The 14,397-nt window shown below is 39.6% G+C and overlaps 1 protein-coding gene across 4 annotated transcripts in view; it reads left to right on the plus strand.

Annotated features, from left to right (window-relative positions):
• LOC143182988 (sodium-coupled monocarboxylate transporter 1) overlaps positions 1-14,397 on the plus strand; it is a 37,781-nt gene that overhangs the window by 7,941 nt on the left and 15,443 nt on the right. The window contains exon 1 of one of the 4 annotated variants that reach the window (XM_076384347.1): positions 57-230. The exons of 2 other annotated variants lie outside the window; for them this stretch is intronic. The gene's annotated coding sequence lies outside the window, so the exon portion shown is untranslated. Of the gene's footprint in view, positions 1-56; positions 231-12,583; positions 12,931-14,397 lie in introns of those variants that run through there. One more of the 4 variants, XM_076384345.1, reaches the window with a different exon arrangement.

Raw genomic sequence — 14,397 nt, forward strand, 5'->3', positions numbered from 1 at the left:
AAATAGATTGTTATGTAAGCAGCAGCTGGTTAAAAACAATATTCGAGGAGGGGGACGACAAACGAGCGCTTTAGCCTACTTTGCGCGTGACATTTAACGAGAAGATATATCATCGGGCGCATTAGGAGCTGAACTTTTCAATCTACGAATTGTTCGGGTCCGAAACTTGCGCCAGAACTGTGTTCGAGGAATACCCGAGGCACTTGCGATCTCCTTCGCTTCGGATAAAGGTATTTAATTGTACAAACAAGGATGGACACGAGTTAAATGGAAGTTTCAGACGTCAACGGACTTAGAGCGTCATTAAGAAGTTTAATTAAGTTGAACTGAAACAAATTCCCGCCGCGAAAACGTTGTCTCGTCCGACGAAACGTCCCGTCCGTTTTCATTTCATATCTAGCGGGTTTTGAATTTAAAGGTGTCCTTTGCTTTTCAACATTTTTAATTCAATTTCAACTTTCTTCGTTATCCTTTAAGTCGTTCGTTCCACGAAGCGACGTTTCCCTGATCGGGCAGGATGGCTCGCCCGCAAGTCAGTTAAAGGAAATGACGGATGCAGACAGAAAATAAATTATTTAGCTACACGATTTTTCTGAATGACCAAGGAACGTTGCGATCCATTGATCCCCGCGAGTCTCCAGATCGCGCGAAGCGATTCGCAAAAAGGAAACAGGGAGGCGACGATAACCTTGCGGCTGGAAGAACTCTAATTACACGCTCGGCACGGCACGCGACGAAACGCTATTCGCTTCGAGCGGATTTCATCGAGCGTTGCGCAACGCCTCTTCTCCTCGCTGTATCCGACAGTTCGGCCCACTATTTTTTCCGCCAGCATGTCGTGGGGCAATTATAGAGTGCGATTAATTTCACACCTCGTTGTTTTACAAACGTCGCTGAGGCAGACAGGAAGAGCTTCCGTCTCTTTCTCTCGAAATTTGATACATTGGAGCTTCGATTGTTCGTCTGATTGAGAGATACGCGGTTTCGAGTATTTCGATGACGCAAACGTCCCAATGGGAAACAGAGATTTATATAATCTACCAATATTTGCGTACGGATAATTTATTAGTGAAAACTTATTTCGTGCAATTTCTACGTTAATGTTCCTTTGTTCTGATTTCAATCGACGAATATACATATATATCGAATGTTCTCATACGATAGTAATACTACCTATTCGCAAGACAGTTTGCTGCCTCATTTTCGTCGCAACTTTGATAATCGAAGTTCTATTCAATGTCCATATATCACGTTCCCGCTTTGAGTTTCCTACGAAGTTCCTGATATATTCCATGCTGTCTTCTTTAGGGTATCGTATAACTTTGAGGTATCATGCAAGGGTCTCTGTTCTGATGGATCACGACGTGCTTTGAATGACACATTCCCTCACGAAGATGTACTATTGGAAACAATTATCGAGATCACTTCCAAGAATTTAAAAATAAACCATGTATAAAAAAAGAAGTGGAACATAGTTTACTCAGTGATATGAAATATTTGTGGAATGTCTGATTCATCAATTTAAATGGAATCATTTCGATACGAATACAGAAGAAGTACAATATTTCAGCTAATAACTCCAGATGAGTAATTTTGTATTACAAAGTAACAACATCGTTCTCCAGTACCGCGGAGGTATTGTTCCAATTGAAAAGTGAACAGAAGCACGTAGTATAGATACGTGTAAATCGATATTTACGTCAAGAAATTAATACCAATATTCTGATCGGTATCGTGATTATATTCGTCGAATCACGTGCACGGTGTATCGCTATTCACGTGTTATCGTTGATCCCTTATCGTCAGACAAAAATTACAAACAAGCAGGCGTCTTGGAGCGCATGTGCGACCGTTCTGACGTAACGCGACTACATTCCCATTTCTTTCCTAGCATCGAACGACCATTTGAAACGCAACGGGCGCCGACTGTAAAATGTACACTTTTTAGAAAAGTCAAACCTTGTTACCGCACTCGTCAGCGACTATTCAAGCGCGCGCCTATCTCGTTCTTTTTCGGGGCGCGGCGACCCCTCGCAGCCACCCCTCCTCCCATTAGAATTTCCTATCGGAAGCTACTTCTGATAGTCAACGAGCAAGCCTCTGATTCTGTTTAATGTCAGTGGGGTCGCTTGATTAGCAGAGAAGATCCATACCGTGAAATGAATTTTTAAAAAGATCAAGCAAAAACTCCGATCGAGTTTATCTTGTCTTGATTACTTGCAGACAGTTTTTTCTCTGCGCTCCTGACCTGAAGGTCAATTTGATTGTGTTGAAAATCCTGAACCTAGGGTAATATGGTGCAAGAGGTGTCTGTTCTTTTTTAAGTTATTTAAGTCACTGAATCACTGTACGTGAAATTGCTTGCTAATTTTGTCTTCCATTTTCTATCTTTTCATGTACCTATTCTAAGAGACATGCTAGATTAGACATGCATGGTCGACGTCTATGGCTCATCCCCAGGGAAATGCTATCTTGAGATGATAAAAGGATATAACGAATCACTTTTTTTATGGAGCCTGGAATCTCAAAAAGTTGGTCGTTATTTTCGTCAGAGATGGGAAAGGAAACAAATAAAAGATCCTTTATCTATCAAGTAATATTCTTCTGATGTAACCGCCTCCTCCAAAATTTCGTGGCCCACCATAACAAATTTGCAGCGGGGAGCGTCAGATTTGCCGCGATAGCAACGTCCAGCGACTTATCTCACGCTTCTCTGCAAATTACAATGTGGCTCGCGGCTTCTCGGCGGCCGAGGTTGATTAGATCTAGGCACAGGCCAGGGAGCGGCTATTTCACGAGGAACTGGCTAATTTCGGAGTTAATACTGCATGCGGCAGCCCGTTCGATCTGCAGGAGGCTGCCGAGGTGGGTGGCACGGTTCCTGGTTACGTGACCCTCTATTAAACGTTCATTTTAAGACAGCCAAGCCTCTCGAGCAGCGAGGAACGATTTCTTGAACGCACGATCCTTATCTCTCGCCGCTTCTTAAACTCTCGTAAACGCCATACTCCCAGCAATGAATCATCCCGTTTATTTTTATTGCCACGCGACAAGGGATAATCACTTGGACTGAGTGACAGGTTTCGCTCGTTTTTTATAAGGATTTAAATAGGCCAACTGCAGAATGCAGTAATCAGGTGTGATACTTCGAAATGAAGCAAATCAGTTCTTCCTTTTTTTCACTTCAATTTTAGATCCTTATGATCCTTCCTCACGACGAGTTTGGGAGAGTTTATCCCCCGAATGACGGATAAATTACTTAATTAGTACATCGATCTCCATAGAAAAACAGACCTTAATCTTCGCCAAGTTTCCAAAATAAAACGTCGTCGTGTTTAATATTCCACCAGGTGTGTCCCAGGGGATCTGAAATTCAGATGGATTCGCTGTCTTAAAGACGCGGTCCGTCCAAACGAACCTCCTCCAAATTAGCACGTTAAACGAAAGCCAGGAAACTTTCGGCCAAGAGATTCGGGATTTCGAGCAGACTCCTCTAAATTAAGGTGCACGGGGGACTGGGACTGAAATACGTCGATCATTGCAACTTTGTCGAAATGTGTAGCGCGTGAGAACGCTATCGAGCAATCAGGATTCGCAAGATTTAAAATTAGATACTTGGAAGCGAAGCTTGAATAGCTTGAATCAGAAACGAATTCTATAAAATGCTTACTCAGACAATGATCTTTTTCAACGATCCAAAAATTTTTTATTTATCGTACACGGTCGTTTAAAAAACATGTGAATTAACGTGTTCGCTGTCGTAATAGATTAGAAAAATAAACCAGTATTTACAGTAGACTTAACTTGAGACTTAAAACTGGAGCACTTTGATAATGAATTTTATTTTAGATAGATTATAATGAACTTTAATTTTTATAAACACGAATAGCAGTCTTCGTTTATTCCTAGAATTATGAGATAGAATTATGAAAATAGAAATATGTGTAATAGAAATTTTAGAAATCATAACATATATTTTATGAATGTTATATAATATACAGGTTGAGTCTCGCAACTGCATCACTGGAATTTCCTTTAAACTATTTTTTCATGCAACAAATGCTTTACAAGAAAATGTAAGTGACACAATCGCGAGACTCACTCTCCAAATAACAAGAATTATAGAAATATAATATGATGACATAGATAGTGCATCACGTATATATAACACTAGTAGCGAACGTTCTAAAAATATTAAATGATGCACATAAAATACTTAATGAATTACTCCTAATCCATTAATACTAAAATACTAAAAATTAATACTAAAATAAACTTTGAAGTCAGAGATACGCATACGATTAGTAGTTAGGATCCCTCACGAGTTAAGGCGTGTCCTTGTGAGGAATTCTCTCCAGGGTCACATTCACAACACGGGAACTAGTGATCCCATGATACAAGAGCCGGCTCACCAATGCTGAGATCATGAAAGAGGCTCAACCGGGAACACTCTGCGTATATGACAGTCCCACCTAGACTTAATGGGAAGCACGGGTGTCGAGAACAGCTCAGTTAGGGATATTCCGTACTAACCTTAGAGGTATGTAAGGGCACAGTTTTCCTCTTCACCAGCTAAGTCTGGCTAAGACAGCAAGTACGGGTGAAGCCATTAGTTGTGTCTTGGTCACTCAGCAATTGGGTTTAGTAGCCTGCAAGCGAGGGAAATGTCCAGAGAGCACGAGAAACAGAGACGTATAATATCCTGCTCCTGGAAGTAGCCAATTAAAAGCTAAACTAAAGCTTGGATATCCTTGGATATCTTTACTGTGAAACAACAATTAGTGTTTAATCGCACTAATCTCTTTTTTTAAATTGACTTATGATTATTCATGTAATCAAATATGGAAATTCAAAATAGTTGATATATATTACCTACTGTCGAGTGAGTCATTCAACGAACAGTAGAATATTACCCCACTAAGTAGACAGAAACAGTGCATGATTCACGAGTCTTTGAACAAGGTACACTACCGCTTATCACATGTGGGTTCGATGAAATGAAAACTACAGTTGAGCACAAAATAGTTCATTCTGTCTCATCTATAATAAATTAGCACACTTCTTTCTTATTATACAGGGTGTCCATGCTGAAGCAAGCCACTTAAATATTTTCTCTGTTTCTATATATTCAATTTTGTTGTTTCAGTTTATGCGTATATGTATTACTGTTATATGCAGAATTTCCAAGCACATTTGTTAACTCGAAATGATCTCAACGAACCTTAAACGCCTCCACGTATTCTCGATACCCACAAATGATCTCGAAGCATCCCCCCACTTCCATGCATCAATTCTCCTGTCCGACTAATTCGAACCCTGAGAACCTCTCAAGATCTACGCTTTCAGTCTTCCCAACAAATTTCCCCGCGCATCAAAATGGATTACTCGAGATACATTGTTCGCAAACGACTCGTTTCAGTCCCCCAGAAAATCGCTGGAAAATCGCGAAAAGACGAAGAAAACGCTAGACGGGTAAGGTGGCCGCTCGTCAACTGTAGACGTAAAACGGGCGTAAATCAGCGAGAAGATCGTTGTTAGAGGGAACGGGGACGTATATCATCGTCCAATTTCATTCCGGTCCTTTATATTCTTTCGTCGGTGAACGCTCGCGGTGTATACGGGCGCGGTCCATTTTTATCAATCCGGACGATTTACTCTTGAAATAACCGTAATGCAGAAAAATGCCCCGCCGCGAGATGCTCGCGGATCAGAGAGAGGATCGCGGGGAAACGCCTCCCTGGAAGATCCATCGATCACCTTCGCGCCCCTTTTCGCGGAACCGTAACGAGGAACAGCCTGCCTGACGTGGATTTCGCGGAAATTGTACCGCGACGAAGCTTCTATCCATTTGTTCCGTTTCCGTGGTCCTTCCGGGCTTCGTTTCCCTCTGAAACCCCTTCTGACTGAATTTGATAGCTTGAAGAAACTCCCTTTGAGAACAATTAACTTGTATAGAGATTTTCATTATTTTGTACAGACTGAGTCGTTCAATTTGTACGTTTTATCATTTTTGCTGTCACTGAGATAATCTAATTATTTCTGTGTCACGGACAGAGTATATATTTTTACAGTAATTACTTCTTAATATGTCTTGAGTGACGACCAAGAAAGGGAAGATCGAAATTATTTGTTCAGGTGTCAGAAATTTTAAGGAGCGATTCTACATGTTAAAATAAGATGAAAATGCGTTTGATATTTGGTTTTAGAGTTATTGATTACTAGAAAACGTCTAAAGTGCATGTGAAATGTGTCTGATTTGGGACTTATTCTACTGTCGACGTGTATTGATCAGATCAGACACAGCGAAGTCAGTAGAATAGGTTCGAAGTCAGACACATTTTACGCTAGTAGTTCTCTTAATAATTAATAACTCTAGAATGAAGCCTTAAATGTAAGTTGATTCTTCTTGATTTTCGACTTATTTTGACATGTAGAATGATCTTAAAATTTCTAACACAATCTTTAAAAAAAAATAAGAACAATCTCTCATTTTTTTATCGTTATTTTTGTTTTAATTTCGTGTTATTAAAAACAGAGGACGTATTTAGATGGTCTGCTTCAGCTTGGACACCCTGTATAGGAGGAATAATTGTTACAGTCATTTTATTTGCTCTGATAGTTCCAGTGTTCTCTGCATGAACTCAAATATTTACAAAAAAATATAAAGTAGGTCATTCGAAAATTTTAGTGTTTTTTAACAATAAGCAAGCACAATAATCTATGCTTAAAGTCTAAAATCATAAAAGATGCATTTTAATACGTGAATAATCCCACGTATTAGTACAGTATGTAGTATAGTAGGGTATTTGACCTTACCACAAGGCGTTAATACGTCCTTGCGCAGAAGACCATCTCTCTTTCCCGTTGTTATTCTATTTCCAGCGTACACTTTATCTCGTCCTTCGCGATTTCCCACCATCTTCACTTTCACGTTCTCCTTCGATCGAGATATTGCGATTAACGCGAGCCAACAGTGGCGATTCGTCGACAGGGAGATTTAATAGCAGTTCGTGCGATCGGCGACGATTAGATCGCAGAAGCTGGGAAGTTCCCCGTCGCGATAAACCACATTCATCGATACGTCCGAAACTTAGGGCCAACTGCTCGTCGCTTCGCAGCCGCTTCGTAATAGCGAATTTAGCTGGGGAAGTTGGTGTCTCAGCCGTGCTATCGACGACTTACCATGTTTGCAGGAACTGCATCAGCGGATTTTGATCAGTTCCCGCGCACTATCGTCGTTATATCGCTGCAATTTGTTCAACGTAGCTATTAGCGACGTGTTCGCAGTATCGCTTGTTATCCACTGTATAAGAAGCTTGTGTAGCGTGCACAGTGGTTTATTAATATAATCACTGTCTTAAATCTGCTACCTTACCAGAATCATCTTTTTGTACATCAATAGAGCATTTAAAAGCTGTCGTTGTTGCCAGTGGTTGATTCTTGACTTCATCCTCTGAAGGTCTCGAACAAATCGCCAAGGAAAGATACTTGTAAATATTACGCCCTCGCCTTGGATATATGCTCAGCATATTTAACGTTTGCATACTTCTACGTTGACTGATTATTTCGTTTCAAAGGAACAGGTAAATGTTTCTTCAGAAGCAATCTTACATAATTCAGCAAAGTATTCTGACGTGTCCCTCGTTTCTTTCGAATAAGTTTGATTACCACTGAATCAAGTGATTTATTGTTCAGCGTCGCGACTACAAACAAAAGAAAAGTACGACTTACGTCAGAAGACTTGTCAGTCAACAACGACATGTTCTCTTTGCTGGGTGGCTTTCTCGGGATCCACGAGTTCCTGAGATAATATTGCAGAACGATTAAGGAACACGATAAAGACTATTATTCCATATTAAATAAGAAGGGTATAGTTGGCGGAGTTGCTTTGACTGGCGGTGCCTGTTTCCTTTTGACATTATTTGCAGACAGGGGATGTGTAAAGAGAGAGTTCTGTCGTGAGACGATGCTTTATTTGACTTGCCTTTACTCTTCCTGTCTAGCATTGCGAGATTTATTGCCGCCTGTGAGAACTAATTGTTGACAATATCATGAATCAACTCGCATATTTGCTCGATGGATAAATTGCTTAAACATGGTGATTAACAGCCTATGTAATGTGTAGAACTGACATAACAGTTAACTACTGAAGACACTTGTCTGACTAGGGACGGGGAGTTTCTACTGTACATCCTTTCTAATGCTATTGTGAGCTTTTCCTTTAGTTGCAAACACGTGAAAAAGTGTACATGTGGCAACAGGCGTGCAGACTAATATTTTTCGACTTTTTAATTGTAAAATTGTCACTTCTCAGGTCGTATTTAATATTCAAATATTGAGAGTTCCCAAAGCATTCATTAATTGCGAAAGTATTGACTGGGAAAAATTTGAACCCATCATGGAAATTTTTATGAATCATTTGTTTCGCAGTCAATGCATAAGAAATGAACTCCTTTCCACATATTGATGAGTCCCGTTTGTGGAAGGAATTGCAATCCAATATTGGATCAGGTTTTGTTATGTCGTTGAACTCAATGAGAAAGCAAAAGGTCAAGGGGCATACATGCAGTTACTGACCCAGTAACTTATCTTTTAATAAGTCTATTTTTCTTCCTGCTTGTATTTCAAATGAAAATTAGAAGACAAGACATAAGTGACATAAAACATGTTCATCGTAGCATCACAGATCACGCACGAGTTAATTGCAAAGAAGTTAAAAACTGACGATATTTTTTAAATGTAACACTTCATAAATTCATACTTTCAGCTGAGTTTTGTAAAGAAAGCAAACAGAAAAGGATTCAAAAAGTGCAGCAATATTTCCAGAATTGAAGGCACAATCCAAGGAAGATTTAAGAGCCTGTTTCCGCGTAGCTACGAACTCGCATGATAAATCAATATTGTCCACTGCTCGTCGATTTTAAATTGCAAATTTGACACGAGCGTGGATGAAAATTACGACTACCAAGAGAGGATACGCGCGAAACGACATGACTTTTAAAAGACCGAGGGAGAATCTACATTGTCTCCTTCGCGTGACTTATGCTTGTAAATCAGCGTCGTCTATGCGTTTAAAAATTGAATTCGAGCAAACTCGACTCTGGCGCCGGAAACGTATGGAAGAATACTATGTAATGTAAGCCTCTGGCAATAAAAACCCGCAAATGGAGGATCCTGAGAATCTAATGCATGTCACCTATTAAGTTCACCTCAAAGAGAAATCTGTGTGTGGGAAACTATTTCTCACGTGAATCGAGACCCTCTCGTATTGCAAGCGAATATTTGCACCTGTTCGCAGAAAGTTCTGCTTCTAAAAGTTCATTCTGCATAATGTCTGCTTCACACCCGACTTTTCACAAAGGCGCCAAATATGATATTTAATGCTGAATCGAGGGAATAAAAATATCTTTATTGTATCCATTAAACACGGCACAACCATTTAATTCTCTTTTCCCTGGAGTAAATCATTGGAGCGTTGAAAGATCTGAAAGTATGCCAGACAGGGAGAATTAAATATATCTGACAGTAACGTAGAAATAAAAAATTAACTAATTAAGTTCTAACGTGTAAGTGATGTAGGGATTAAATAAATATATTTATGAATGGTCTTGCAAGGACAGTTCTTTGAATTCAACATTCGTTTCTTAATGAATCTGTTACGTTGTGGCATGACCAATAGTTTATGAAATATTAACATTAATTATTAATTTTAGTCCGTATATCTTACTTTTTTCAAAAATTGGAATATTTTAAATTTTCAAACTTCAAAATATATTCACATTCGTATCCTGCCAGTGGTCATCTATCCCAAAAGGCTGTGTATATACTATCTGATTCTCCTTGACAACTTCTACAAGCTAGCAAGATTTCCTCAAAACCCAAGCGTCACATTCGAGGAACTCTCTTCCTCGAAGAGAAGTTAGTGAAAATTGAAGAGTCAGTCAGGCAAAGAAACGATACTATGCAACAATACGTATGATATCCAAAGTGTAATAAATCCTGTCGCATAAATAATCCACGTTCGTTCAGTGCTGACAAATTAATCGTCGATGCAGAATACGGTCGCGTTAATTATCGACAGAGGAGCTGTCTCGCATAATTAGCAAGGCTATCATTTGAAAACAGCTTCGCAGACAGACCTGCCTCTAAACGGTACAGAGTTACTCACGCTGTCCCCTGTTCGACGCGAAACAAAACGGAGAACGGAACTCAACAGCGTTCAAGGAAAAAGAAGAACAGAGAACTGAATTTTCATGCGACGAGTTTGATCAAGTTCGGCGAAAATTTAAATCACGTCGAGCCCCGTGACCGAAAAGCTTCAACTTTCCTGGCCCGATCTGGTCACTATCGGTCCCCGCTGTGCATCTGGCGGTCAGCCAAATGCAACGTGACGCAGCGATGCGCAATGACGTGGTTGCATCGTAAGAATTAACCCATTGAAATCGAAGGGGCCGAGGGGAGCTATCGCGTTCGAATGAAAAAGAGAAGGAACAATGGACCGAATAAGTTTGGACGTTTCTGTATCGTCTTTGTTACAAACTCTAGCATTTTGTGCATACATTGCTCAGAATGCTTCACTGTACAAAGAATACCTATTATTACATCCTGCTTGCTCAACCGACGAAAATAAACCCCGCGTTCTGGCAACGATATCGATACATCGAGCACAGTTTCGATGGTTCTTGACGATTCTGACAAGCGTCCTTCAAGTGCATAATATTCGTTTTTTGAAACGATCCATCAGATATTGAAAACTGGCACTCGACGAAGAAGAAATTGCAATACGTCTACGGAACTTAATAAATTTCGAATTCTTCGCAAATGGTATACATTTTGTGAGAAATATAGACTATGAAACAAGTGATCAAAGTTAGTGATCAGGAAAATGACAGCTGAGAGGGAAGAGGGAGTGGAGTAGTGGTTTCGATAATACACTGTGTGCCGTTTGCTTTTAAGCCAGGCAGAACATTTTCTATTCGTGATAACAGTAACGAACAGAAGTGATAAATAACTGAACAAATGAATATAAACAGATAGTGTCTAGTGAATATAAATTCGGAAAGCTTCTTTGGCAGATAATGTCTCTGGTGAGTGCGTCGGTGTCCGATTTGACTGGTTTCATGGAAATCATCGTTCGAGTCATCGATCGTTCGTTCGATGAATTTTATTAGTTCGTGACGCAAGCTAACTGCGAGTGGCATCTCGAATTTTCTGGACGACGCTGCGAGAGTGATATATCGAGAGCAGTGGGGCCAGTTGATAAATCCCGCTATCGGTCAGCATTAACAAAATCGTTAATTGGGCGATCGGTGTTTATCACAGGCGGCGGCATCGACTTCTCGATTAACGGGTGCTCCAATCCCGTGATTGATAGTGGCGAACTGACGCAACAGCAGAGATCTTCGATCTCGCGCGGGCGTAATGCCGCGCGAATAACATTCTTATCGATGTTAATGAAGTCAGTAATTAAAGCAATGTTTGTTTGCTGTGAAGGGACGCTCAGTCGACGGCTCCTTTGTATGCTGATTTTTCGTTCGCCGCCTTTTCTTTACCCAGGTGTTAATGCCACGTTTGCACGAATGCAAATGACGCTCCTCTGCCATTGTAATCTTTCCACGATCGCGTGTCTAATTATTGTTATGAGGTCACGTTTCAGCGATCAATCTAACATGCCCTCCGATTTTCTTATAATTTTCTATTCATAGATATTTTATACTGGTAAGCATTCTAATGGAAATGCTACTCGTTTATGTGAGACGCGTAATGGGCGGGAGTCATTTACAAACTTGTTTTCTCATCTGAACAATATCTACTTGGAACATCGTTACGAGCCTTGTATTTCCCAGGTTTTCACGAGGCTCTCTATGTCGTCAACTAATTTTTTCTACGAAGAATGGATAATTTTAATGTTTACCGGTTAATTTATTGTGTTGGTAGTGAGCTTAGATTTCACGTACTAGTTAAAGCAAGTGTATGTACAGAGATAATTGGATATTCAGTTTTGTATGACGTATATGTACACAGAATCTTGAACATTTAATTCTATGAAATGTATACAGATAATTGGTCATTTAATTCTATATGACGCATACAGGTAATTGGACGTTTAAGGTGTAATTACATAGAAACACTACATTTCCTTAATTTTCTAATCTATCAGTACTAAAACTGCTTCAATACTTTTCTGTATTGAACTTGAGAAAACACTCTAAGACGTAACGTTCTTTACAAATATAGTATTATCTAAGATCACAGAACACTTGTTTGAATACATTATCAATTAAATCTCTTCCTCATGATGTGGCATAAATTAAAATTCTAGAAATCTGAGTTTATCACAAAATTAGTGGATATTGAGAAGCATTATATAAGTTTTAAGTTCGTATTATTTACTTATCACCTAAGTATTTCACCACAATATTCCCACGCAAATTAGGCGTATTTCCTTTTAGTTTTGCATTGAAACAGATTTGGGAATTAATCATTCCTAGAATTCCTCCCACATTTAAAAAATGAAAAAGAAACTTAATACGATAATTTAAGTCTGTCGCCTATTGAGGAAAGTACTAAGGTCGATTTGCAGTCGAATTCGCGAAATCGGATGTACCAGTGCATACATCGAAGAGCTGTCTCGGGCCACCCCGTGATTTGGCGTCAACCCAGCCATCTCGTGACGTAAGAACACGAGACGACGCGGCGAGCAGCACGTCTCTGCGAGAGTAAAACCAGGAACGCGTCGCGAGACGACGCGGAAAAAATCGCGGCTGCTTCCATACAGCGTCGAGGATTCTTGCGATACTCGAAACGTTCAACCACACTCGCGAGTTTTTCCAATTGCTCCGTCTAAAGAGGTCGAGCTATCGAATCGAGGCGAAGTTTTCTGGAACAATCCTTTGTGCAAACTTCAAAGTCAGGAGGAATTTCTACTAGGTAAGTTGACCTGGAAAATCCGCTAATTCGAAAATTATAGGAGAACGAAAGATGAGGGGAGGGATAAAGGAGTATCAATCATTCTATTAGATTCGTAGAGAGGCACAGTACCGCTCATCAGTATTCGAACGATTTCACAAGTTTGGAAAATTACAAATTTATTGGTAGCATCCGATATTTATTGTTACCGATAAACTGACTATTAATCACTGCTAAAAATACAGTTACTATAATTATTGTAATACGAATTAGTTAGTATAAAATACACCTGTATTTTTCCCAACATGTGACATTGTTCAAATACCTATGAGCAGTATTAAAAATCGAGTAAAATGTTTAGATGTATTGTCTTCTAAAATTGGAGTACATTTCCTTGTTTTTATGCCTCATATTAAATCATACTATAATTAAGGGAACTGAGTGATTAGATGAAGAAAACTAATCAATACTTTAAAAGCTGTTGATGCTATACAACTCAAATATTTGGCACATATCCCAGAATCATAAGTATACGATAGTCTTGCCACTTTCCCCAGTCTGATGATTGATTAATTATTTAACCGACTAGCACTATCTTTAAAGTGAACGTCTCTTATGTTATCCAAACAATTTTTATCCACTCTGAAACAGGCACTCTTCTATAACAGAGATACTAACATCGTCATAAATCAATAGGGTAACTTGAAGTAGCTCTGATGATAGCATAGACGAAGGATATTATTTTCGAAAGTGGTTCGATTAATACGCTCATCGGCGTAACTCAGTAGACCACAGCCAGCAGTTTAAAAAAAGACCAAAGCTCATGCAATATGCATACAATCTGTCGGTAAAGCACGAGTGCTTGGCATGCTTTATCGTTAATCTCCCCAAGCCAATTACAAACACGCGTTATCACGCAAACGAGCGCGCTGCGCGAAGATTTTTCCTCCAAATCACTGGGAGGGAACGTCGCACCAGCCATTAAACTTACTCGTGTTTCATCATAACGGACGTGATTGGATGTTTCGCGAGCCTCATGGGTAATCGACAACCAATTAATTAACTGGGAAGTCTTTGCATCGCTAACGAGTCGACCGAACACGGAACCTCTGTTTCCTTCATGGAAAAACGATAAAAAATTGCATCTGCGACCGTGGTGGTCGCTCCTTGCTCTGATCCTTTTATTCGTTTGTAAATCAACAGCTGGGAGGAAATCGGTTAGCCATGAAAGTTTCATGAGACAAGAATTCGCGTTACGTTCCCTATCGATCAAAAGTTCGGGTTTATTCTGGGCGATACGGTGATGGGGAGTAGGTCACTGATCGTTTTTTTAATTTTGAATTGTGTGAAAGAGAAGGGGAAAAGGCTTTAAGAAATTTTTCTTAAAAATACGATTTCTATCTTTTTTAATAGCTAAGATTCACGAGTGGAATCATTGACATATTTCCATTTCAATATTTTATCATGATACTGCTTCTAACTTTTTTA

Source organism: Calliopsis andreniformis, chromosome 9 (assembly GCF_051401765.1).
Source record: "Calliopsis andreniformis isolate RMS-2024a chromosome 9, iyCalAndr_principal, whole genome shotgun sequence".
In the NCBI taxonomy this organism is placed as follows: domain Eukaryota; kingdom Metazoa; phylum Arthropoda; class Insecta; order Hymenoptera; family Andrenidae; genus Calliopsis; species Calliopsis andreniformis.